Source organism: Acinonyx jubatus, chromosome E2, assembly GCF_027475565.1.
Source record: "Acinonyx jubatus isolate Ajub_Pintada_27869175 chromosome E2, VMU_Ajub_asm_v1.0, whole genome shotgun sequence".
Classification (NCBI taxonomy): domain Eukaryota; kingdom Metazoa; phylum Chordata; class Mammalia; order Carnivora; family Felidae; genus Acinonyx; species Acinonyx jubatus.
Window position 1 is genome coordinate 10872342 of NC_069396.1, and position 27292 is coordinate 10899633.

Below are 27292 nucleotides of genomic sequence, written 5' to 3' on the forward strand. Positions count from 1 at the left end.
AGAGGTGCTGTGTGATCTCGTCCACTCCTAGCGTGTAAATCCTCGTGTTGCATCACTGAGGACCCAAGAAAGTTCTAGCCTTTAAACTTAAGTGGAACATGTTTCATACATACGTAGTTATAATTGTTTTATAAAATTAGAGAAGGAAGAATTCTGTTTTATTAGCCGGGGTTCACCTGTGGCGATCATACATTTATTTTCACTCAAAACATGGCAGCTTTCTCTCCTCTCTTGCTCGCTCTGTCTCCAGCTTGCAGTAATTGAAAGCATGTGGGACACAGTTTGATCCGATGATATCTAAGCTGCCTGGACCAGATAGCGGCCAGTGGTAAAGGTTATGGTTGGAAATAGTTGCAGAAGAGTGGGTATTGTGATAGAAAGGTTTTTTTTCGGGGTAGGGTCCCTTTTGATAGGTGCGATCGGCTGCCTGTAAGTGTTAGTGGAAGGAGCCGTGCTGTTAATGCCAGGAAGGGTGCTGAGAGTGAGTCTGAGAAAAATAGTAGTGAGAAGCTAAGGCTGTTACTTTTGAATTGGTTGAGGTAGGTGAGGCTAATGAGGCTAATTAGTAAGCTGTAGGCTGTTGAGTTAATTCAAATTATGTTGAGTTTTGACAGCATGTTTGCAGTACTATTATTATGGTTGGAATGATTTAAAAAAATGTTTTTTAACGTTTATTTGTTTTTGAGAGAAATAGGGAGAGAGAGAGCGAGTGTGCATGGGGGCAGGGCAGAGGGAGGAGACACAGAATCCGAAGCAGGCTCCAGGCTCTCAGCTGTCAGCACAGAGCCCGACGCGGGTCTTGAACTCAAGAACTGCGAGATCATGATCTGAGCCAGAGTCAGCCGCCCAACCGCCTGAGCCACCCACGCGCCCTGCATTTGTAATGATTTTTATCATTGTCGGAGCTTTAGGTTTTGTACGTAATAAGGGCTGTATGTATTAGATACTGTTACTAAGAGGGACAGGCCCAGTGTTGTTTCACGGGCAGCAAATATTAGTAGGATAATAGGTATTCTGGCTAGTGTGACGTGGTTAAGATTACTATGGTTATTATGGTAAATATAGATAATATCATCCGTACTAAGTATAGAAGGGATGACATTAGGTGGGATTGATATATTAGCAATCCTATTAGAGATATGATGAAGGCCAGGAAGATACTAATATACACTATAGACGTTTGATAATTATAGTATTAACCATAATCTAATGAGTCTAAATCATTGGTTTTGACTTAAACTAATTATCATCTTCAGTCCATTCTAGTACTTTTTTGGATTGATTCATAGGCTAGGCTTACGGCCAACAATGAAATTAATAGTAGTACTATGGTGAGTGTAGTTGGTGGGTTATATGTGAAGCTCTGGGTAGAGGCAGGACTAGTACTATTTCTAGATCACATAGTAAGAATGCAATGGCGACTAGGCAAACTTTTATGGAGAAAGGTAGACGGGCCAGTCCTAGTCGGTCAAATCCGCATTCGTAGGGACTTGGTTTTTCTGCATAAATATTTAATTGGGGTAATCAGAATGCAATTAACAGGAGTAGAGTAGATAATAGCATGTTAGTAAGTAGGGCTCAATGATATTTATTATTCCTTTTTGGATTATACCAAAACTGGTTGATTGGAAGTCAACTGTACTGATTAATACTAAAGGAGTAAGATCCTCATCAGTAAATAGAGACATAGAAGAGCCATACGACATCTACGAAGTGTCAACACCAGGCAGCGGCTTCAAACCCGAAATGGTGATTAGATGTGAAGTGGAGTTTTAGTTGTCGCAGGAAGCGAACAATGAGGAAAATATAGCCAATAATCATGTGAAGTCCGTGGAATCTTGTGGGCTATAAAGCAAATAGAGCCGTAGGCTCCATCTGAAATTGTAAAGGATGTTTCGTAACATTCTGAGGCTGGGAGTAGTGTGAAATACACCTCTAGGGAGATTGCGATAAATCAGGCTTGCAGCGTGTGTTTTCCATTACCTTCTATTAAGCTCTGATGGGCTCAAGTGACACCTGTTCCCCGGGCTGCTTCTCTGAAACTTCATTCGCTGAGGCTGTGCTGGGCTTCCTTTGTCAGGATGATTTTGGCCTCAGGTAGACCCTATCCTTGCTGTAATGCCCAGTGCGGTGGTGAGCAGGTGATTCTCCAACATGACAGTTGCTCCGGGGGTGGTTTTCCTGCAGCTTGACTGGTCAGCCCATCACTGACCTCTTCAGAGACCTTGATGCTTTCTCTGTCTCTGCTCTGTCGTCTGCTTTTCAGCCCAGCCACCCCTCGCATGCTGCGTGTTGGCTGCAGAGACGCCCCGCATCTCGTCGTAAAGGCACAGGTGAGCCAGGAGGAAAGAAACAGCCTCCCTTGAATCTTCTAGAGTTTGGTCAAATGACTTTTGCCTCCACCTGTGGCTGCTGCACTGCCCTCTGGGACACCCTGGAGACGGCGTTTTCACCTGCCTTGTCTCAGCGTCTGCCGTCCCTGCTCTGAGCAAAGCGTTTCTAGCATTTCCAACATGTCCGACGGTTGTTATGTCCACCGCGACCGCCCTCTGCCTGCCCATCTGTCTGGTAAGTTAAAACTTACCTCCACAGAAGGAAATCGATTTTTGTTAGTAATGTGGCAACCAAGTCCTAAAGATACGGGAACCTTGGTTTTCCCATAAGCAGTATGTGTGTGTGTGTGTGTGTGTGTGTGTGTGTGTGTATATATATATATTTTTTTTTTTTACTTCGGAGAGAAGTTGCAAATGCCGTCGTCACAATAATCAACAATCTGTGTTGGAGGCAAGATTGACCGATGGATGCTGAAGTCAGGAATACTCTGTGATCCTAAGATGGAATTCTTGAATGCAGCTTGCAGGTCTTACCTGGTTTACAAAGAACTCTTGGATAAGTTTGCAGCCTCCTCTCTCTGTCCCCTCCTCCCCTGAGCATTCCAAACCTTGCAACATGGATCTTACATTAACTGCTGAATACTCTCTCTCCTCTGTGTGCATTTTTGGCACCGGATGGCCTGTGTTTTCCCTGTGTTTTATTTATCTCATTCACTTCTGTAGCTCTTCAGATGTCAACAGAGAGGCCACCACCTCCTGGAAGCCTTTCCCAATTCTAAGTCATCCCCCTGGCCTTTACCTAAACCCAGGACTGATCATTCTGTGGCAACACTTCTTGCTTAATAATCCCTGTTCCCCACTAGCCCTTAAGATGCATGTGGACCAGGGTCTACTGTGTGTCTGGCATATGGTAGGCAAACCAGGAGTAAAGGAAGCAAAGGGTCCTGTTCTGTGTCTTCCCTCATCCCGGATTCCTCTTGGCCCACAGCATGCCTGCTCTTAGCCCCACTTTCAGTGCTTTCTAATGAGTACCTTCTATTCTGTCTTACCAAGATATTTGTACTTTCCCAAGTTACTCTTGAGGACCAAAGCCTGTAACATCTACATGGATATGTTGGGAACATGTCCATGGGCTTGAGAGCTTGCATATTAAGGTAGGAAACATTGGGCCAGTCCACTTGGAATATGCCCCCCCCCCCAACAGGTGGCTGCTTCTTGTGAGGGTCACACCTGATACACTCTTTATTTTCTAAAGTAGAAGTGAGGAACTAGAGGGAGATAAATTTTAATGACTTAATACTATCAATTTATTCATTTCTTCAGTTCACTTGATTCCATATTTAGAATCACTTTGGTGCTAAGCTAGATCTATAGAACGTGGAGTATGGAGATGGGGAAAAAAGAAAAAGATTTCAGACTTGGGCCTTGGCCTCAAGAAATGAAGAAGCTACTAGGATGACAAATACATAAAACAAAATTTCAATACAATCAAATAATTGCTACAGCGGATCACTGCAGAAAGCATGGGGGGGAACATATGGTGGGAACGTCTGTTAGAAGTCCAGGAGGAGGAGAGTATGAATTCTATGCATATTAAATTATGAAACGCTCAGTTGTTTAAACTGGGAAAGTATTTGAGGTTGTCTGGTTTCTGCTTCCTACATCAAATTCACACTTTTTTAATTAATTAAAAAAATGTGTCTGGAGAGATTATTTGGCTTTCCTAAGATTGCCAAACAGTGTCAGAATCCTCATCACAGCCAAGGTTACTTCCAAAAAAAAATCAAACTATGGTGGGGGGGGGGAAGTATTCATGATCTTTAATTTGTCTTGGGAGTCATGTTTGCAAACTGCCAAACTTTAAAAATCCTCCATTTGTATTCATGGAAAAAAATAACCAGGGTGTTTGTGCAGTCAAGGACAATTTACTCTTCCTTTCTACAAGTCAGTTAATAGACCAGAGAAGTTGGCCTTAAGCACTGGGCAAAAAGATAATGTTAAGATTTCAGCCCAGTGTGGCCGAGAGATCTAGTAATCTTAGAAAAGTGGTTTAGATAGTTTTCTTATACTTTAAAGGGTGAGAGCCATTTCATCAAGAGGCTGGTTAGAAATAACTTAATTACTAAAGGTATATGTGTGTATATACACATTTGTGTGTGTGTGTGTATATATATATATGTGCACACACTTGTATTATGTATAATAGATAACACTAACTTATAATGTGTTTTCTTATTTTTTCTAGTTAAACTGCAGTTTTTAATCCAAATCCTTTTTTAAAAAATTTGTTTATTTATTTTGAGAGAGAGGGAAAGCACGAGCAGGAAAGGGGCACAGAGCGAGGGAGAGAGAGGATCCCAAGCAGGCCCTGTGCTTTCAGAGCAGAGCCGGATGTGGGGCTCAGACTCATGAAACATAACCGTGAGATGGTGACCCAAGCCGAAATCAAGAGTCAGATGCTTAACCAACTGAGTCACCCAGCTGCCCCTAATCCAAATCGTCTTCTGTTTACTGGAAGTATCATGTCTCAAGCAAACCTAGGTTGAGCTCACACACACACACAACTGCTAGCAGGGAAAAAAAAGGGGGGGAATCAGATTGTAAGGTGAAGCAGACAGTGGTGATCTTGTACAGGGTTGGTGTTGTGGACAGTGAACACAGAGCCTAGAAAAGAAACTTTCCCTCCGTCTCCTCCTTTGGTTAAGTATCTAGTAGAGCTGCAGTTCTTTTGTGTGCAGTTTTCAGTTTCTCTAATACGATGTTTTGGGATAGAGAACTTGCCATTGGACTCTGCTTTGGTACATCTGAGAGCTCTCCTTACTGCACTCACCCAGAGGGGCTTCAGCAGTGTCGGTCCTATCGAAAGCTGTTTTTATTGGCTGCTTCTTTCCTGCTCTGTTGTTTGTTTATTGGCTTAGGGACCGCTTGAACTAATTTTGGGAAGTTTCCTTCCCCATCCCCCACCCCCCACCCCCGCCCCGGCCTCCACACACACACCCAAAGGTTCTGCTGAAAATGTTTCATTCCCTTCTTATAATCCTGGATCCTAGGTACCTAGGGCAGTCCAATATTATGATTAAATAGTCTTTGCCAATTTGGTGTTTACCCTTTATCATTGGACGTGTCTGTGGCTTGGAGAATATTATCGCAGTTCAGGGGTTTACATTGTTTGCCTTCTCTTGAGCCAGGGTCTATGAACTTGGAAGGTCCCTCTCAGAGGACACAGGCTGGAGCATGCACAGAGTCTTCCAGACTTCCGAGGACGAGTATGATTTTATTCTGAAACCTGATTCCTATCTGTTCCCTCTGGGTCAGAGTTGCTTGCCGTTCAGTCAATATGTGGTCAGAATTTGTGTGTCAGCCTATTGTGCCGGTAAGGCACAATATGTTGAAAGAACATTTCTCCCTTTACTGTGTGCTCTTAGGACAATTTCCAGAGAATTAAAATGATATTTAAAATGCTCGTCAGACACATTGCTGTTTTGCTAGGGAGAGAGTTTTTTTTCCAGCTCCTTACTCTGCCATTTTATTCATAAGAATTTTTGAGCCTTGAGTGAAATCACATATGGGAATATGTTTTGCACATAGTCAGTGCTCAGAAGAGTATTGTTTTCTCTCTATCAACTAGCGAATTGGGTACAGTGGTTTTTAAGTTACAGTCATTATGTGTACAGTGAATGAAATGTATCGCAGAATTGATATGAACCTTGTGTATATATATATGTATATTTCACATAGCTACATGTATAATTTACCTACACAGGTGTATATTACATGTATTTCCATCTGTATCTGTAGCTAATCATAGCATTATACTTTTTGCTTTTGGAACACGCATTAGTTTCTTCTCTTACGCCATGAAAGAGCGAAATCAGTGAAGCTATAGATAGATTTTTAACTCCAGGTACAAACGTTTGCAAGGGGGACAATGCCTGTTTAATTACTACTGTTCTGAATATATTAATGCCTTTGATTAATAATTAGTAAGATTGGATCTGATTGAGTTAACTTGGATTTATCTGTCACTTTACAGTCATCTAGTATAAAGGCTCTGTCCTTGTTCTCGACAGAGCTGACAAAACCCAAATTACAAAGGTTATTTGTGAGAATGAGCCCCCCGAGGTTTCTTCACTTGACTCCTTTATCTTCTGCCTCCTGAATGGGTTTATCAGTCTTGAACTCCCAGCAAGACAGCCTTACTGAATTTTGCCTTGTATTCTCCACATACAAGAAGGAAAGTTATTTTATTTGAATAAACCCGCAGTAACAACGATTGCTTGTCAAGTCTTCGAAAGTCTATCACAAATACATCCCACACATATGGATTGGGGCTTTTACGTGACTCCTGTATCACCTAAACATCAACAATAAATGTGAATGTAAAATACCAATTTGGCATAGGTTTCTGGTAAAAAGAGTGAACTTCCTAGGTACGCTTCGTCCAACAAAGTCCGAGAAACTGTCATCTAGGACAAGGTCTGTCTCTTTGTATCCATCACTCATCACGTGCATGCATTCCTATCTCACTGCAGCAGAAAGCGTGGCCGAAATAGAGAAGAAGCAACCCAGAGAAGTAAGTAGGAAGGTCTCCATTGATGGGGTTTGTGCAGAGAAGGCAAAATGGGAGTGTGCAGGAGGAAATCATCCTTGCGGGCACACACGTTTTCACTTCCTTCTGTCAGAAAGAGAAGAGCGCATACTTCAACTGATGCTTTTGAGAATCCAAAGAGAAATATTGATGAAGCGACAAACAACGCGTGGCATATTCCAGAGTTGACGCAGGTCACGTCTCAACACCAGTGCGTAAAAACGTCATGCCATTCACATGACACTGTTTACGCTGTACTTTTTTGTGAGCCTTGTCATGTCCTCAAATAAGGTAGCTCCTTTCAGGAGGATCAAAGATCTCTTGCCTAGCAACAAGAGCTAATGTTGCTAAAGTGACTTGAAAGAGTTCTGATGCGCAAGTCAGGAACAGATGTGTTTTCTCCTTCACTCCGAAGGAAAAAAAAAAAAAGAAAGAAAGAAAGAAAGGAAAAGAAAAAAGAAGAGGAAGAAATGCCCCCAGCTTGTCAGTATTCAAAATTGACTGCAAGAATTGTTTTATTCTTTTTGATATCTGTCTATACAATATATACAGCTATACGTGATGTTTTGTATATTTATCTTATATATATCCTATATACAATGAGGAGCTGGTTACTTTAAACACTCAGAAAATTATGCTGAGGTGCATTTTTAAAAAAAATTTTTATTTTTAGAGTGTGAGTGAGGAAGGGGCAGAGGGAGAGCGAGAATCTCAAGCAGGTTCCATGCTGAGCACGTGGAGCCTGACACGGGGTTCAATCCCATGACCCTGGGATCTTGACCTGAGCTGAAATCAAGAGTAGGATGTTCGACTGACTAAGCCACCCAGCCACCCTGTGCCACGATGTTTTCCCAACTATTATACTTAAGAAAATGACAAGAAAAACTAGGATAGCAGGACAGCAGAACTAAAAACTTGGGGAAGATATGACAAAGAAAGGAAAAATAAATACAAATCAACAACAATAATGTTTTGAAACCCTAGATGCAACCCTTTAAAAAAAATGACTTGTTTTATATATCAGACAAGTTGTAATGTTAAATTTACAAGTAAGTGACTCAATAAAACAAATATAGCATAAGTTGAGTATTTATATTCGCAAATACTTGTGTGTGTGTTGTATGTAGTATTTATGTGAATGTGTTTGTGTCTGTGGTGCGCATTGTGCTACTTTTGAGTGGTGTGTGTGTGTAAGTGTGTGCTGAAACTTTTGTGTATGTGTAGTATAGTGGGTGTAAGGGTTCACCCACCAGTTCCGAGTCAAATGGGCTTCAATTGGAAGGTGGTGCCACAGCTCTGATCCCCTTACAGTGGAGGGGAAACTGTGGATTCTCTGTTCTCATAAGATTTTTAGGACAACTACAGAGCTTGGAGTTTGGAACAACGTGAATAGACTCACATTCTTGGAAATGATTTGAGAAACGTGGCCCCCCTCCCCACCGACCCTTGCTTTTTCCCTTAGCTTTGCCCTGCTGTTGGGGAAGAAGGTGTTTCTTTGGAAGAAGAAGGTGGCTGTTTATTATAAAACAGCAAGACCGGACCTCTCTGGGCGTGGAGGAAAATAGTCTCAATGGGAATATCTCCTAGTTTTAGTTATTTTTTTTCCCACATGGGTGGCTCAGTCAAAGAAAGTAAAGTAACATGTGCTCTTGTTGAACAGAACATCAGGAGTTTCTGTTGATCCACAATGAGATTAACTGTTTCTTTAGGAAGTGAGAAACTAGTTACTCGTAATTCAGTCATGTCCATGTTTCTACCTGTTCCAGCCCAGGTTCCACCCATGTTAAACTTTATATCTCACTCCTACCAGCAGATTTTCTTCCCCAGTGCCCTCGCATTGGTCTTGCTAATAACACTTCAGTTGGCCTCATGCCTCTGGATGCAGTAGCATTTTTTAATGCTCCACGCTGTTTACAAAGTACAGGCATTGTGATTTATTTCCTTCACAATTTATGAATATTAATGAGTACTATGCCTGCTTATTGGAGCAAGTGCTTGAGATGAAAGAGATCAAAAGCGATACTGTTATGTGTCATCGAGGTGCGTTTCGAGTGTTGATCTTGAAAATAAGACATCCAGTTATTTTACCGCCAAAATGGGTTTATTCGGAAATGTCAAAGGAATTGCAGTTCTGGGCCACACAGACTGTGCCAAAACCACAGACAAATCTAGAAAACAGAGGAGAGCAGTGTTACCACATTTGTAGAGAGAAAGGAGGAAGTTGGGAGGGGCTGCTTTGCCTGCAAATCCATTGGAGGAAAGTGAGAGTTGAGGATGGTGACAGTTGCTCATTGGCTGGGTTGTTGCCAGGCAAGGAAAAATTCTTCCTTCTTCCTGCCATGGTGGTAAATTTCACTTCCTCCTGTTGGGATTGGCAGTTGACTCCAAGTTGGTGGGTCATGGCAGCTTTCCCCTCTGGCCTCCCAACTCTGTTTAATTTTTTTTATGTTTATTTATTTTTGAGAGAGAGTAGGGGAGGGGCAGAAAGAGAGGGAGACACAGAATCTGAAACAGGCTCCAGGCTCTGAGCAGTCAGCACAGAGCCTGAGGACTTTGGGGGAAGCTCAAACCATGAGGTCATGACTGATTGGAAGTCCCACGTTCAACCTCTCAACCGACTGAGCCACCCAGGCGCCCTCCCAACTCTGTTTTAAATGAAGTTTTTCTTTGTTCTGTTTCACAAGACCTTGAAGAGAAGGTGATCTGCTTTGATTAACTTAATGACATAATGAGAAAGTGATCTGCTTTTCAGATATATTCTTAGCAATATAAAGAAATAGGGTAGTTAGGAAATTTAGCTATTTTACCTGGACATAGCCATTTGCAGTATATGATTTTATTACTATTTTTTGTAAAAGTGCTCACTGTAATAACTTAAGTAGTATGAAACTGCATTGTTCCATTTGGTAGATACTAACCATATGACACTGTTGCATGCTGAAAATGTTGCTAGTTCACACTGAGATCTGCTGTAAGTGTAAAATACACAATGGGTTTCAGAAATTTTGCGCGAAGAGGATGTACAACATCTCAATACTTCTGTATTGACTGTATACTGACATGATAATACTTTTGATATATTAGGTTAAATGATAGATATTAGGATACATTTTTCTTTTTTTTTTAACATGACTGTTACAATTTAGGGGCATCTGTGTGGCTCAGGTGGTTAAGAGCCCACCTCTTGGTTTCAGCTCAGGTCATGATCTTGTGGTTTCATGAGTTCAAGCCCCATGTCTGGCTCTGTGGTGGCAGCATGGAGCCTGTTTGGGATTCTCTGTCTCTCTCTCTCTCTCTCTCTCTCTCTCTCACCCTCTCACCCTCTCTCTCTCTCTCTCTGCCCCTCCCCCATTCAGTCTCTGTCTCTCTCAAAATAAATAAACTTAAAAAAATTTTGTTTTAAATCCTATATGTGGCTTCCATTATATTTCTCATAGACAAAAATGATTTTGAAGGATAAAGTAAAATAAGTAAAAATAAAGTAAAATAATTCAGTAATAACCAAAAAGCTTCCATTGCCTTATCTTTCCACAACTCCAACTCCTCTCCTGAGAGTCAAGATATTTCTTTGGCATTTAAAAACACATATGCGTACACATAATTGAACTGTTTTCTTTCTTTTATCTCTCTCTTTTTTCTGAGAGAACATGCGAGAGAGTAGGAGAGAGAGAGAGAATGAATGAATGAATCTCAAGCAGGCTGCATGCCCAGTGCAGAGCCCAACCTGGGGCTCGATCCCACAACCCTGGGATCATGACCTGAGCCAAAATCACACGTCAGATCTTCAACCAACTGAGCCACCCACGTGCCCCTAATCAAACTATTTTCTAACACACAATGAAATCAAAATACATGATCAAGTTTTGCAATTTGCCTTTTCAATTACAGAGTATGTAATGGAAATCTTTTCACAAATACACTTTTCTATATTTGCTCCCCCCCCCCCCACCCCACACACACTTAAATATATAATGGAACGAGGAGACTTGGCAAAGACCGCCATTTGGTACCTACAGAGCATCCCTTAGCCTGACCGTAAGTGGTGGAGCCTACTCCATGTTTCTACTGCTTGACTCCAAGGGCATGTCAGAGGCTGGCCTGTCCCGCTCTTGTCTTCCTCTCTGTGACCTCCGGAGGATCCAGCTTCTCTTTCTTGCCTGTGAGGGCTACTCTAAGCCCAGGCTGTGCTTAGAGTAAGGTTCTCCATGAATCCTTCTGTTCTGGTTCTGAGGAAAGCCCACAGACTTTTTATATTTGAAGGCTCCTCTGTTCATCAACTGTGGAGTTACAAAGTTTTCAAGAGACCTTAAAACAGAAGCTTTGGGGGGAGTGGTTCCAGATGTCAAAAAATAGAGTCCATCCTTAAATCAGCCAATCATAAGTGCTTCCTGGTCACGGGGATATTTAATAATGACATTCAAGAGAAGCTTTTGGTCATAAAACATCAGGTGGAAATGAGGGTCAGCGAGGTGAAGGAATTTTACTGAAAATCACTAGATCGTGTGAATGTCCGCTAAGTACACGTGGAGATCCCATCTCTCTCCTCGGGCTTGGCTCCCAGTATTCTGGAGCCAGATTTGTAACCTCAAAGCAGAGAGATTGGAGGATGCCTCTTTGAGAAATTAAGTATTATTTTTTCTCTATGGGGGTGGGAGGCTTACTCAGAGTCGGAATGCATGGTTTCCACTGTGAGTCCTGAGAAGGAACAAGCCTACCACACCATTGGTGAACCTGATTCGTGATTGAATGCACTGAATTGTAACATGGCGCCTGGGTGGCTCAGGGTGATGCTTAATTTCTGTGGTTAAAAAAGCCCAGTTTCCTTAAAGAGGTCAGTTGTATTATTTTATGAAAGCATTACTCTTATCGTTGGCTTATCTTCCCATAGAGAAGTTTCCTGCGAAGGAATGCCTCTTTCTAATTCTTTCTTACAGCAGAGGGGGATTTCATTCAGTGCTTGCTTGACTCCTACTGTCTAATTGAACGCAGGTTTTCTTTGGGATTAAGCATGTTGGAGTGCTTGCTTTGGTCCCCAAGGCAAATATTCAAGGACATTAAGTAATAAAACTTGCTATAGGAGCAATTAAAATATGGAATATAATTTATGAAATATTAGAAACCGAGTTGAATGTTTATTATTGCAAATGTTAATAAAAAGTTAATTGTGCCCTTTAGCAATTAATTTATGCACAATTATCTCAAAGTGTTACTGGGCCTCCTGAACTAATTATAATTATATAGAGGCATTAAAAAGAAAACTCCAAAGTATGTACAAAATAGCTCCATAAAAACCTGTATGCTTAGCTGACACGGAAGCCGTCAGCTCTGTAAGTAATATTAAATGAGTTAAGACTATACTCCAATTACTCTATAAGAGTTGATCATTTAAAATTAGTGTCCTGTGGCTGGGTACATCTAAAGAGCTCTAAAAGCGTCACAAGACATTCAAAACAGTTACTGTCTATTGTGCCTTTTATTTAATCACAGACTCCGTCTCGTGCATTGGCACTGCTGCATTTAATTTAGTAGATGTTAAGTTAATGCCCTGGAATAATGTAAATCTGCGTAATATTATCTTCATAGCTGCAGGGTTTTTTTTTTCAGGCTTCCGCAACTTAAGTAAAAATTAGGCACTTTTTCTCAGTTGAATTTATTACAAGTGATACCATTTATTGATAAGCTACTGTATATTTTACATATAACAATAGATAACTTCATTGAGGTTCTTAGATCATGCCAGCTCTTGCAAAACACCACTGTATTTCTAATGCCAAACTAATATATATAGTATATATATAGTATATATATAGTAATACATATGTGTAGATATAATCATGTTTGGAGCAGAGGCTAGCAGGATCTAAGAGCCTATTTTGCACACACATACACACACAATGTATTTATCATGGTTAACAGACTTTCATGTAATTCTGCTGTCTTTAGTGAAATCCATGAACCTTACCGTCATTTCCATCTGCTATTTCTCAATATAAAGCCTCTCTTTAATATATGAATTAATGCATCATCCGTGAATAATATTTTTACTCTTCATCAGAATGTTGCTGCTACTATGATTGCAATTTTGAAGAAAGAAAGGCACAGGGAACTGAAATGACTTGGCCAATGTTGTGGCATTGCCAGGTGCTAGAGCGAGCCTCCAGACCCAGGGAGCACAGCTCTGTACATGGTGCGTCCTAACCACCCGTCTTTGTTGACTATTTGGAGCCGTGTAAGTTGGGGTTTGACACTCCGCTTTGGTTCTTACCAGAGTTGTCACCTTGGACAGGTTACTCAACTCACTTGTAAAATGGAACATCGTAACTGAGCCAGTCTGATAGGGATGTTACCGACGTTAAATGAGATAATCTGTGTGTATTGGTAAGCAGAATGCTGGCACGTGGTCCAGGAGCTGTAGGCTTTTCTCCTCTATTGTAATTCTCCAAGTTAAATATTATTACCCAAATTTAACAGAAGAGCAATCTATCGTCCACAAATTTAGATACATCACCAAAGGCGACGTTCCCTAAATCCCAAATTCTACATGTTGTTCAGCCTGTCAGAGATACTATGGTAGGATGGCAGCTATTTTCAAGGCTACATGTAGTTACACGTGTTGGGGGTGGGTAGGTGTGGTCTTTATTTTTTGAAGACTAATTTTCTCACTACGTCTACCTATAGCTAGCTCATGTTCAGTCACGTGCTTTTCCGTTTAAGAGTCCGGTGATTGCGGTCACGTCCAGTTGATTGAATACTTACTTTTACACCCAGAACTGAGTTGTGCTGGATTTGGGACAGTGTGGCAGAAGATGGGCGTGAGGGGTGTGAGAAGGGGAGTGAGAAGAAGCGGGGGTGAGAAGAGATGCCACCCAGGATTTAAATCTTTGTCTTGATTCACTATGGAGACTTACTTTTATTTTCTGATAAAGTAGCCTAAATGTTTGTTTATGCCTAAAATGTTTCTCGCCACTTAAATTGCCTTTCTGAGACAGCCTTGAGCTGATTTTGTACTCAATATTGTAGCATCTTTTTCTAAATTGTGAATATTATTGAGAAAGGTTGAGCCCTTTCCTTTAGCTTAGCGGGTTTGTTTTTGGTGGAGAAAGCATTTAGCTCCTTAAAGTACATCGCAGTGACCAAAATTGCTTTGCTACTTTTCTCTGGAAAAGAGCTTTAATGGTTGTTCTAGTAAATGTTTAAGTGCAGAAAGGTGTAAAAGGTATGAAAATTAAACACGTAAGAATGATGCAAGGAACTATCGTAGCCCAATTCACTAATTGTTAATATTTTGTTTCCTTTGCCTCATCATTCCCCACCCCCACTCTGTGTGTGTGGGTGTGTGGGTGTGTGTGTGTGTTTCTCTGTCTTAACACAGCACACACATTTCATTTGGCTACTTAGTAGAGAGCAAGTTGTAAATATGCCCTTTTATCTGTGTATTTTATAAATACAAGTATATTGTGTCAAATAACCACTGTGAGTGTGTATATCAAGAAATTGACTCTTGGGGCACCTGGGTGGCTCAGTCAGTTAAGTGTCCGACTTCAACTCAGGTCATGATCTCACAGTTCGTGAATTCAAGCCCTGTGTGAGGCTCTGTGCTGACAGCTCAGAGCCTGGAGCCTGCTTCGGATTCTGTGTCTCCCTCTCTCTCTGCCCCTCCACTGCTCGCACTCTGTCTCTCTCTAAAAATAAATAAACGTATAAAAATTTTCAAAAAAAGAAATTAACCACTGATGCAGTGTTATTTAATCCTTAGTCTATCATCTGATTTCACCATGTGCCTCCAGAATGTCCTTAAGGTGTTCTTTTTTATTCTCACTCCACGATCTAATTCAGGGTCACGCATTCCATTTAGTTGTGTCTATTTATTATCTGTCAGTCTACAACAGTGCCTCAGCTTTTCATTGTTTTTTATGACTTTGAAATTTGGGATGTGTACGGGCGGGTCATTTGAATGTGCCTGATGTTTCCCCATGATTAGATTCACATTATGCATTCTGGGCAGGAACACCACAGAAGAGATGTGTTTTTCTCTGTATGAGAAGGAAATAAAGTCAATTTGTTTCATTATTGGAGATGTTAACTTTGACCATCTGGTTAAGGTAGTGCCCAGCGGGTACTTATGCTGGAAAGCTACTAAAGTTCTTCTTTGTGTGATTAACAAGAAACACATTTTGAGAGTATTGAAATATCTTATTCTTCTTTGAAGTTCCATCCTCTGCAGTGGCAGGATTTTTTCAAGTTTATTTATAAATATTTAGTGACTGGCCCAGATTTCCTCTACACTGCGTTAATTTATCTGAAATAGATCATAGATGATAATTAATGAAAAAAGCAATCTGCCCAAAGCTAACGCATCCTTCAACATCACTACATATAAATGAACAAACACAATACTTTTATGCCAGTATACAGTGGTGCTACGTCAAAATGAAAGCCATCTTTCAGTTCAGTTTAAGAATTTTGACAAGTCAGGATTTTAGGCTATGATTACTTTTTTGTTCCTCAGATGGGCTAAAAAATAGTAAGACGGAAGTATGGAGGTAGGTCTGAGAAATGCCCCCTTCCCCAGCCAAAGCCTAAAGCTCACAGATCTGAGAACAACTCAGTTCTTTTGGTTTTAAATCTTTACATCTTGTGAGATTATTTCGATTTGCTTGTCTGTCTACATTCTAGAACAAAATCTCTCTCTAGTAAATGTTTTTACAGTTATGTTATAGAATCAGGCCACTCTTAGAACATAAAGGATAGTAAAAATCATCTCCTCAGCATTCTTATTTTACAGAGAAAAAAGTTGAGCCCTAGCAGTAATGTGAGTAAGTTAGTTGCAGAGTATCAGGAACTGGGATTCAGATTGTTGGCTCCTGAACTGGTATTGCACCCATGAGATGACCTTGGTTTTTGAATATGTTCTGCTTGATTACAGCTGAGGATTTGGGGGAAGAAAAGTATGGGGCTGAATTTATGGTGGTATTCTTTCAAGTACCTGTTTAAAATATTGTGTGCCCTTGCCTCTCTGCTGTAATAGCCTCTCTATGGGATAAGGGGGCACAGGTGACACCATTGTGACGCATTCTTAATATCATTATTAATTACATTGTTCTCACTTTCAATGGTGTATTGTCTGATGCTTAGGGGAAATAGACTCTTGACCGCCCGTTCTTTTTAATGAAAAACTGTGTCCCCCGCACCCATCACATAAAATCCTAATGAACTTCTCCGAAGAGACATCGGTCATCCCAACTTTGAATGTTACCTTCACTTTAGGAAAAGCTCTAATGTAATCTTGATTATTCTTTGACATATCATTTGGCTTAAGGCCAGAGAGCTCAAGAATCCTTTCGGAGCCCGAGGCACTTGGAGTCTCCCTAAGTCTTGGCGGTGTGCACTTTGTCTTTGGAATCGTACCAGAAAATCCATTTAAAATCAATCTCTTATGAGAAGCAACATTACTCCCATCATTTGCCTCACACCCGATTTGTTTGGAAAATAGAGAGCACATAAAAGAAGATCTGGTTGTAGTTTATATCCCTTCTAGTTTTCCAGTTGGATGAGACTTTTATAAATGTCTGAGCACCACTGCCAATAAGGATTTGTCATCTGTTGTCAAAATAGTCATACATAATTTTTATTTTGAAGTTCAGCTTTAGATTTACTTAAATGTTTTTTTTTTGACCCCATTGGCTTAATGTTTTAAGCTCTATAGTTATGATAATATATCTTCAGGTCCCATTTCCAAACCCATCAATAACATTGCAATTCAATTCTGCAAAAGAAATTATTAGTCAATGCCTGTATATTAATCATTCAAAAACAATAAAAATAAAATTGAGGGCAGAACACTAGTTGCCTTGAAGTATTGAATAAGAAAACTCTTCTGGGAGATTTATTATCAGGATTTACAATTTTTTTTTTTTTTTTATGAAATTGAGCCTTGTCTCTTAGAATGAAATTGAAGATCACCTTTCCCGAGTCCTATAACTATGAAAATATCTTCTTGACGAGAGTATTTAGATCAGGGACCACATGCATTTAGCATGTTTCTGTTGTTTCATCTTTTCCTGTGGTCAGTAAAATAAACTGTATATTCCTTGTAAATATAATGATCACACAGATATTACTAATTTATCAGGGTTGATTTCAGCCTGGGAATTTCCAATGAATGAAGAAGTATCTCAAACAGTCAGTCACTAAGTTGAATAGAATAAAACCACCTGGAAACACATGCCAAGGACTGAAGACCTATTGTATCACTATAAATCATACCAGATAGAATTTCACTGAGATGATAAACATTTTAATCTTCCAAAATATGTTTTTTTTAATTTTTTTTTAACATTTATTCATTTTTGAGGGATAGAGAAAGGCAGAGTATGAGTGGGGAAGGGGCAGAGGGAGAGGGAGACACAGAATCTGAAGCAGGCTCCAGGCTCCGAGCTGTCAGCCCAGAGCCTGACGCGGGGCTCGAACTCACGAACTGCGAGATCATGACCTGAGCCGAAGTCAGACACTCAACCGACTGAGCCACCCAGGTGCCCTGGACTCTTCCAAAATATGTGATTCTTTTCATGTACAGTGTCCTTCTATTTACAAAGTTAAATACATGGCCAAAATTCTTTGACTGCAAGCAACGGATTCCAAAACACAGATTAGGAGGGAACAAAATACTTTTTTATTTACACAATTGGGAAGTCCAAGGTGGATAGATTTGAATTTGGGTACCTCGGGACCAGGAGTTCAGACCCCGATGCCTTCATCTCTGTATTACTGAATTCTGCTCTTAGGCTCTTGTCTTCATTGTTGGGGTTTTTAACAGGATGGATCAAGGAGGCTCTGGGCTCGTGAATTCACGGATTTCAGGAAGGATGCAGAGAATCACCCTCCCCTAAGATCTGTCGAAATCTCATGAGACCTCTATGAGAACACTCCAAAAATGGGAATGCTCGCATGAGTCGAGTGATTAAAAAAGCCAGTCTGGTTGACCACCAGAGCCCTGGAACAGAAGTCAGGGAATCTGGGTTTCCATCCTGTATTTGTTAGGAGCAAGACTTCAATTTTTGTACATTCCATGAGGCTGTGATGTCTCATGTGTCAAACCGAGAGCATCGCTGATTTCATCAATACTTCTCAAGGACCAAGTATATCCCATGCATGTCGGGGAGGTGGAATACAGCCGCGGAAGAAGCCAGAGGAGGCCCTCCTGCCACGGAGGCTTCATTCTAGCATGAGGGAGACCAGCAACGAAAAGATAAGTGGCAACAATAAGGTAATTGAAGTAGGGCCACGTGCTAGAACGAAAACGCGACTGAGGAATGAGAGGGATTTAACCAGGATAAGGAGAGAAAGTTTGTTTAAAGGGACACAGATGTGAACGGAGACCTCTCTGATGAAAGGAAGCGCATCTCCTGAGTATTTGGGAAGGTGTATTCTGGGCAGTGGGAAGGACGCAGCAGTGCTAGGCTGCGAAGAAGCTAGGCTTAAAGACTCGTTAGAAAGCTCATGTGTGTGATCCATCCTGAGAAAAGGAAAGAGAACTGAGTCCAGGGAAAACCCACAGGGGCCACCAGGAGATGAGAATCCATTGCATGGTTTCAGACAGGAGGATGATGCCCAGTTTTTGCTTTTAAAACCTCTTTTGAGATGGCTTGTCTAGGGGGGAAACACTGGAAGGGATGAGTGCCATTACACAGGCTGTGGTAATAATTGGCAGCTTCACATAGGCTGTGGTAATAATTGGTAATAATGTGGCAGCTTCACATAGGCTGCTTGGAAGGAAGGTAGTGAGAAATGTTTGTATGTGGATTTTTTTAGAAGGCATTATACAGGCAAGACCTATGGATAGACTGAATACAAGGAGGGAGGAAAGAGATTAAGGTGGATTTCCAAGGGAGGGGTCCCTGGGTGACGCAGGCGGTTAAGCGTCTGACTCTCGATTGCGGCTCAGGTCGTGATCTCGCGGTTTGTAGGATCAAGCCCCATGTTGGGCTCTGTGCTGACAGCACTGAGCCTGCTAAGGATTCTCTCTGTCCCCCTTTATCTGACCCTCCCCCCCACCTGTCTCGAAATAAATACACATTTTTTTTTAAAAAAGATTTCCTAGGGCGCCTGGGTGGCTCAGTTGGTTGAGCCTCTGACTTCAGCTCAGGTCATGATCTCACGGTTCCTGAGTTCAAGCCCCACGTCAGGCTCTGTGTTGACAGCTCAGAGCCCGGAGTCTGTTTCCGATTCTGTGTCTCCATCTTTCTCTTTGGGTACCCTCTCTCCCTCCCTCCCTCCCTCCCTCCCTCCCTCCCTCTCTGTCCCCCCACCAAAAAAAAGATTTCTAAGGGGTTGTGCCTGAGTACCCAAATATAGGGTGGTTTAATGAAATGGTATGGGGAGGACAGAGGGATGGGAACATCAGAGTTTGGCCTTTTTGATATAAAGCACCAGGTTTCTTTGATGTTGAACTTCTGGTGAGTTCTGGGCCAGTGAAGGCAGGATGGCCTGCCCTCTGTCTTCTCCCAGTGGCTCAGTAAAATGAAGCTGCACAGATAGGAGTCTGGGGCTTTCTAACACTCTTGAGTCCAGCAGTGTCGTAGAAGCTTTTTGGCACATGACGATAAATATGCAAATGGAAGATAGCCTTTTCCGGCTTGCTGCCCGGTTTTTAAAATCCCCTTCTATGATTTCTTCTGTTTCCAAATTGGTAGACAGGCATGAATTTGGCAGTTGCTATAGAAATGTGAAAATTAGAAGGCATGCTGAACTACTCAGTGACTAGATTTATCTTTGAGATGTATTTTTCCTACTTTTGCTCCTAATTAATTACAACTTTGAACATTTGGGTAGCAGATAAATTGACAGAAGGCTTTACCCCCTCTGGCTGCAACGATCATAATATAGTGAGTAGTTGTTCAGATTGTGTGACCCCAGACTGTGATAAGTACAACTGTTTCTCGCGATGAGTTGACAGTGCCTGAGACTGGAACGCCAACGAAGGTGATGCATAACATGGATTTCTGCTCTGCAGAAAACGTACGCCAACAGCTTTGAAAAGTTGTTAGAAGTTCAACGTAATTTCTCTTTGGTAACCTTAAAGAATGTTGACTTGCATGGGGGTGTTTACATTTAAGTCCTGTGACCTGGAAATTCAGGCCTGGGTGAGAAAGAGGAGAAGCACCTTCTGAGCTTGGAAGATATTTCGGTATGTGCACCGTTACGTGCTTCCATTTGCCGAGTCTCTACCCACATGCGGTTGCAGAAAGGAACACCCAGAGGTCAGCGTTGTAAGTTGATCAGCAGAGAGAAAATGGGGCCCACCGCTCAGTGTCTGCTCCCTCCAGAACTTACCTGTAGGGACAAAACAGTGCCTCAGTTTTCAGGAGCTACAAAAAAAAAAAAAAAATACCCTGTCAGTGAGGTGGACTCTCCAGTGGGGATCCAAAAGAAAAAAATGGCAACACGATGCCCAAATGAAGGCCCTGGTCTAGAGCAGGGGTCTCAGACCCCATCCATGCTGATAGAGCCACTGGTTTCATTGCCCCGTCCTTGCTTGCTGTGGAAGTAAGATGCAGTCTCATGAGTTTGCTGGCATTTTATTTTGTTATTTATTTTTTTTACTGGCATTTTAAATTTTCTTTTTGAAATAGCTCTTTCTGTCCTTTGCCCCGTTTTCTAGCATTTTTAAAATCATTTTTCTAACGTAAGTTATAAATATCTTTCCTGGTTTTGCACGTGTCATGTAATTTTTATGGTTTTTTTTTTTCCCCACATAGATATTTTTAGCTTGTACCAAGTCAAAAAACTCAGTCCTTCTCTTTCATGGTTTCAAGCTTTGGGGACCTTATTTAGGAAGTTTACTCCTGATTGCTGTTTAGGTGGGGGTTGTTTTGCTTTTGTTAGGAAAAAAATATTGTTGTTTTATCATTGCATGGTTGATTGTCTGCAAGGTGAGAGCCACAGATTCAAATTTTTGTATTTTTCTTAATGATTAGCCTAATGAAGCCAGGGACCCTATCCATCTCCCAAGGCCTGGCATCGTGTTTAGCACATAGTAGGTTCCCAATAATTATTGAACCAAAAGAATAAATGAGCTACGTCTAAAACCTGATGGCGCCCTACGGTATAAATGATTCATAAAGGTGAAGGTTTATAACAATCTGCTAAGTGGCTATTAAGTTAGAGAACTGGATTCCAAGGGCTCTGTAGTACTTAGTAAGAAAAGAGGAATCCTTTTCTGTCTAGGCTCTAGGCTCTGGATTTTAAAGGCATTAAAAAAAAAAAAAAAGACACACTTACTGTACTCAAATGAGAAACAGCATAGAAATAAGAAGGTTTTGAGTGAAATAAATTCAGGCTTGGATTCTTGCGGGGTTTTTTGTTTGTTTTAATGCTTATTTCTTCTGAAAGAGAGAGAAGGAGAGAGTGTGCAGGGAGGGGCAGAAAGAGAGGGAGAGAAAAATCCCAAGCAAGCGCCATGCTGTTAGCACAGAGCTCAATCCCACAAACCGTTGAGATCATGACCTGAGCTGAAATCAAGAGCCGGATACTTAACCGACTGAGCCACCCAGGCGCCCCAATTATGGCTTAAATTCTAATCTAATTCCTTGGTTTTCAGTGCACATGTTATTCCTGATCTTCTGACTCAGTTTGCTGTTGTTGTTGTTGTTGTCATTGTTGTTGTTGTTGTCTTCATCTCTAACGTAGGACTAAAAGTACTTTTCCGGAACGTTGTTGGGATTGTAGTGTTAGCACACACAGAGCATCCAGGCCAGTTCTTGTTAGAATAGATGGTGTATTTCAACTCTTCCCTGAGCATCCTTCCAAAGTCCTCAGCATTTGAGATATCTGTCAGAACGTTTAGCACAGAAGACTTACAACTTGTGTTCCTTATGTATGCTTTGACATGTGGGTGATTTACTGGTATCGGCGTTGACTAGTCTCTAATCGATCATTGTGGACAGAGTTGAAAGAGTTCAGTTGAATGGAACGCGCAGACTGCAAACTTCCAGGTGTTTGCGGTTAAATATGTTGTTTTCCAAAAGACCACACAGTTGATGTAGTTGTGATGAATCCTGCCCCACCCCACGGTGCTGCAGACACACGTCTGGTGTTCACTTCAATAAATAAACATTCAGCAGTGTTTAAGTTTGACTTTTGAATTGCCCTTTTTAATGAGTCGTTGGTATGTTCACAAACCCAACTCAGATGCTCACATGATATTCTGTTGCCCAGGGAAAATGCTGACTGAATTGCTTAATGATCCGAAGGATAACAAAACTCTAAGGAAACTACTCATGTGTCTGCTGGATAGCAGTGACACAGTCACTGTTGAGAGCGTATGCCAAAGAAATAAATTATGCAGTAAAGCTATTTCTCTTGTTCCACTCCATGGACAGAAGGACGAGTTTATATCCTCCTATAAAAAGCATACTGTGACTGGCAACAAACAATATTCTTACATACTTTCCCTAAAAGGCTCAGCATGCTGCTTTTTTACATAAAATAGAATTCTCTCCAGCAAACGAATGAAATACAGTGAAAAGAAAAGAACATCATTAGGAGTTAAACAAAAATGCTGACTGAATTTCTGTCACTCTTACTGCTGTAGATGTCAAATGTTCAACTTTCAAAAGGAAACTTGACAAGATTAAATGCTACCGGAAATAACTTAGGCAAACCAGGCTGGGCCTGCGCACATCTTACAACAGCATCCAGTCCCAAGCAAAATGTTGAGTCAGTCTAGTTTTTTTTTTTTTTATTTTAATGTTTATTTATTTTTGAAAGAGAGAGAGAGAGTGGGTGTGTGCATGCACACAAGTCTGGGAGGGGCAGAGTGAGACACACAGAGAATGCAAAGCAGGCTCCAGGCTCCAAGCCATCTGCACAGAGCCCGACACGGGGCACGAACTGTGAGATCATGACCTGAGCCGAAGTCAGACGCTTAATTGAGTGAGCCACCCAGGTGCCCTGAGCCAATCTAGGTTTTATCTTCTGTCGCCTTTTTCTCCCTTTGCACCAGTGGGTCCTTTTCCTATAAACGCTTAGAACCTTCTCCAAGCTGCTTTGCTTAAGAGTGCTAATTTGTTCTGTGTTAGAATTAACTTTTCCACTAAGAGCTGCATGGCTTTGCCTTACTGTTTTTGAAGTTAACAAATTAACATCTTACCCTAATAAAGACTGCAATCCCAAATGACTAGAGTACGGATATTGGAAAACACATTCGCGAGCCTTTTTTGGTTATTATTTACTCTCTTTGGGGATAAATAGGATAGGAAATAGTTGAGGAGAATCCAAAAAATGTACTTAATTTTATTTGAATATTACTTATTCATTAGTGATGAGCATATTCTCATACCCTTGAGAGAATTAATAGCATGTGTTAAATAAGAAGTACAAGAAAACAAAACCAGATTGTCAAACGTCATGTACTCATTGTTATAATATGTGCTATTAACTGTTTAAGGGCTGCTAGAAGAAACAAAATGAAGATTGATTTTTATGTGCAAATTATCTCATTGGTTCTAATTTTTAGTTCTGGGGTTAAAGTAATCAGTTTTTCCAACTGAGTTATCTGCAAGTAATAATTGCACAAAGCTGAAAGAACTCTCAAATAATCCTGTGGGTTAATAGTATTCATAGCGTGAAATCATATTATATTCTGTAGTATCTTTGCAGTGGCTTAAGACTGAAGTTCATGAATAGACTTTCTAAAAAGTAAATTTGATCTTTTGTTTTTTTCTCTATCTCCTACTACGTGTCACACAGTGTCTTGCATATAATAGGACAACCATTTGTTGAATGAATAAATGAATGAATGAATAAGGCAATGAGGAGAACACAGTAGGCCTCGGCCACTTTAACAATCATTGGTCCCAGCTAACCATCAGGGCCCAGTCTGTTATTCTGTCCACTATCCTTTGATAACTATACATTTGCCAGTGGAGGCGATCATGGTCAAATGCCAGTACGTAATTTCATTCAGAAAAGTGATACATACCATATGTTTTCACTCATATGTGGATCCTGAGAAACTTAACAGAAGACCATGGGGGCAGGGAAGAGGGGAAAGAAGTTACAGAGAGGGAGGGAGGCAAACCATAAGACACTGTTAAATACTGAGAACAAACTGAGAGTTGATGGGAGGGTTGGGGAGAGGGGAAAGTGGGTGATGGGCATTGAGGAGGGCACCTGTTGGGACGAGCCCTGGGTGTTGTATGGAAAGCAATTTGACAGTAAATTACATATATATGTATATATATATATATATATATATATATATATATATATAATTTATATTATAATAATATTATATAATTAAAGTGTCCGACCCTTGATTTCCACTCAGGTCACGATCTCACAGAGCCTGCCTGGGATTCTCTGTCTCCCTCTCTCTCTCTCGCCCCACCCCCCACCCCCCACGTGTGTGCGGGTGAACACTTTCTCTCTCTCTCTCTTTCAATAAACATTTAAAAGAAGAATTATACAGAAACTGTTTCTTCAGAAACTAATATCACTGTACCTAAAATGACTATATGTAACACATTTTTAAACATTTACTCTGTTCTTTCTTGATCCTAGCCCTTCAAATCTAAAACCAAACTTTTAAAATCTGTAACATTCTTTGCTTGAATAACAATGCATTGGGACTTAAGCTGTAATTAGATGAATTTTCTTTCCCATTTGGAGAGCGTCAGTCAAATGAACAGAGAATTGTTAATAATTGAGATAAAAATGTGCGTGTCTAGGTGAGTATGTGGATTGGACAGACGTCACCATAAAAATTACTTTTGCAGCAAGGGGTTGCAGCAAGTCCATTAACCTACACTAAAACGGAATTATTGCTTCCTTTGTGGTTTTCTTTCCTGTGAACTGTGCGAGGATCACGAGCAGTCTTGGGCTCCCTTTGGCTGCTGCTGCTGCTCTTGGCCCTGGCACAAGGTTGGCAAGATTTCCCAGTTTCCAGATAAAGACTGTGCCTTGTGGTCTCTATTATGTGAGTAACGTGGGAGTCCTCCTGCCTTTAGGACAGTCTTTGTTGGTATCTCTGGCCTCAGCTGCCTTCTCCACTCTTCTCTTTGTCCTTTGTTGAGCCCGCTAAGTCTTGTCTCTGTCGTGTGTCTTGAAGCAGCAGCTTCTGGGCTCAGCAGAGCTCCCCTGCAGGTCCCTGGGTTCTTGACAACCCCTGGATCAGCACGCATCTTTGTTTCGATTCTGGCTGCTCAAGACCTGATGTGTAACCATTCACTCTCCTCCTCACATGGGCATCCTTCTCATCCTTGACTGACCCACTGGGATGCCAACCGAATATGTTGAAAAACAGGTTGTAGGTTTGAAATGGCAGTCTTCCTTTCAAGCAAATAAATGATTTACCAACAAATAAAATGTCATCAGGTATTTAGCCATCAGCCTGTGCCTCATCAGTGGGGCTGGTCCGACCAAGCTGTGATGACCCATGCATATAGGAAAGGTTTGTAGTCTGAGCTCTGCCTCACGCCCGGACCCCCAGATCCACTTCTGTGGAGGTTTCTTTTATTCCTGCCATGGGGAACGAGACCTAAGACAGGTGGGAAACGCCTGGACTTCCCAATGTTTGGAGTTAGGGGGGTTAATATAGGAGCTGAATATAATGTCCAAGTATAATATTACATAATAAGAAATACAGATGATCCCCAACCTACGAGGGTTGTAGTTAAACAGTTTTGACATTACAGTGGGTACAAAAGTGATAGGCATTCAGTAGAAACTCTACTTTGAATTTGGATCTTTTTGGCTAGTGGTATGCGATCTTATATTCTCTTATGCTAGGTGGTTGAAGCCCCAGTCTCCAGGCAGCCAAACAATCACAAGAGTAAACACCCAAGACACTTAGGATCATTCTCCACCCGTGCAACCGATTTTGTTTCCCTCTTTCAGCACAGTACTCAATAAATTACATGAGATGTTCAACACTTTATCATAAAGTAAGCTTAAAGTTAGATGATTTTGCCCAACTGGAGGCTAATGGAAGTATATGTTCTAAGCAGTTTCAAGGTAGGCTAGACCAAGCTACGATGTTCAGTGGGTTAGATGTTTTAGTAAATGCATTTTGACCTAAGATATTTTCAACTCAGGATGGGTTTATCAGGACATAACCTCTGTAAGTTGAGGAAGATCTGTATATATTTGGTCTTTGCCTCCAGTTCCTGGCACCAGAATTGTAACTTCCTGAGTTATAGGGGTGATAGGGGTATCTTTTTGTTTTCCATAATAAGTCCCTTTCAACCAGACATATGTGGATGTTACTGAGATGACTGGCTAGATGCTCCCGACAGCTTCAGGATGGGGGCTGGTTTCCAGAGGAAGCAACTATGTAATTGGAGGGTTGGAATTTTCAGCTCCACCCTCCAATCTCCAGGGAGAGGAGAGAGGCTGAGGATTGAGTTAATCACCAGTGGCATGATTTAATCAGTCATGCCAACATACTGGAACCTTCATGAAAACCCTACATAAGGGAGCCGGGAGAGCTTTCTGGGTTGTTGGGTGCATCCATGTGCCAGGAGGGTGGCATAACCAACACCAGGGGGACAGGAGCTCCTGTGTTCGGGTTGCTTCTGGACTTTGCTCTGTGTGCCTCTTCAGATGCTTATTCATTTGTATCCTTTATGACATCCTTTATATTAAACTGGGAACAGTAAGTAAAATGTTTCCCTGAGTTCTATGCTATCATAGGAAATTATTGAGCTTGAGGGAAGGGGTGATGGTGATCCCCAGTTTGTAGCCAAGTCAGACAAAAGGGTGGGTAACTTGGTAACCCACTATTTGTGATTCGCATCTGAAGAGGAAGGCAGTCTTGAGGAACTGAGCCCTTAACCTTTGGACTCCATGTTAACTTGTGGTAGTTAGAGTCAAAATTGAATTAAATTGTAGGATGCCCAGCTGGTGCCCTTGGAGAACTGGAGAACAGATTGGTGTGGAAAAGTTACATTTGGTGTCATAAGTGAGACACAAATGTTGAGCAGAGATATGTTTGCCTTGGACAGACAATCTGCATTAGTGTATATTTTTAAGGTACAATTGTCAGGAACACAGATAGTCCAGCCACATACTGCAGTTCATGTCAGTTATTAGCCATGTGAATTTGTTTCAAGTAAGAATCTCTTTGAGCCTCCATTTTCACATTTGCAAAATACAAATATTCATAGCACCGGGCCATTGACTTATGAGGAAGATTGCATGATTTGGTATTTGCAGATAACTTAGCAACTTCCTGGCTTACAGCAAGAATAATGCTTCATTAAATCAATGAATAAAATAGAGTAAAAGGAATCTGAGTTTTCCTGCCCTACTCAGTATCATTTTCCATATCTTTTTGCCCCAGGGAGGATTCCTTATCTATTTATTTGTCTAG

At 41.2% G+C, this 27292-nt stretch overlaps 1 long non-coding RNA gene across 2 annotated transcripts in view; it reads left to right on the plus strand.

The window, feature by feature from the left end:
- LOC113604424 (uncharacterized) overlaps nt 1-27292 on the plus strand; it is a 200406-nt gene that overhangs the window by 49703 nt on the left and 123411 nt on the right. The window contains exon 1 of one of the 2 annotated variants that reach the window (XR_008293495.1): nt 1269-2568. The exons of the other annotated variant lie outside the window; for it this stretch is intronic. This is a non-coding gene — a long non-coding RNA (uncharacterized LOC113604424). Of the gene's footprint in view, nt 1-1268; nt 2569-27292 lie in introns of those variants that run through there. 2 annotated transcript variants of the gene reach the window in all.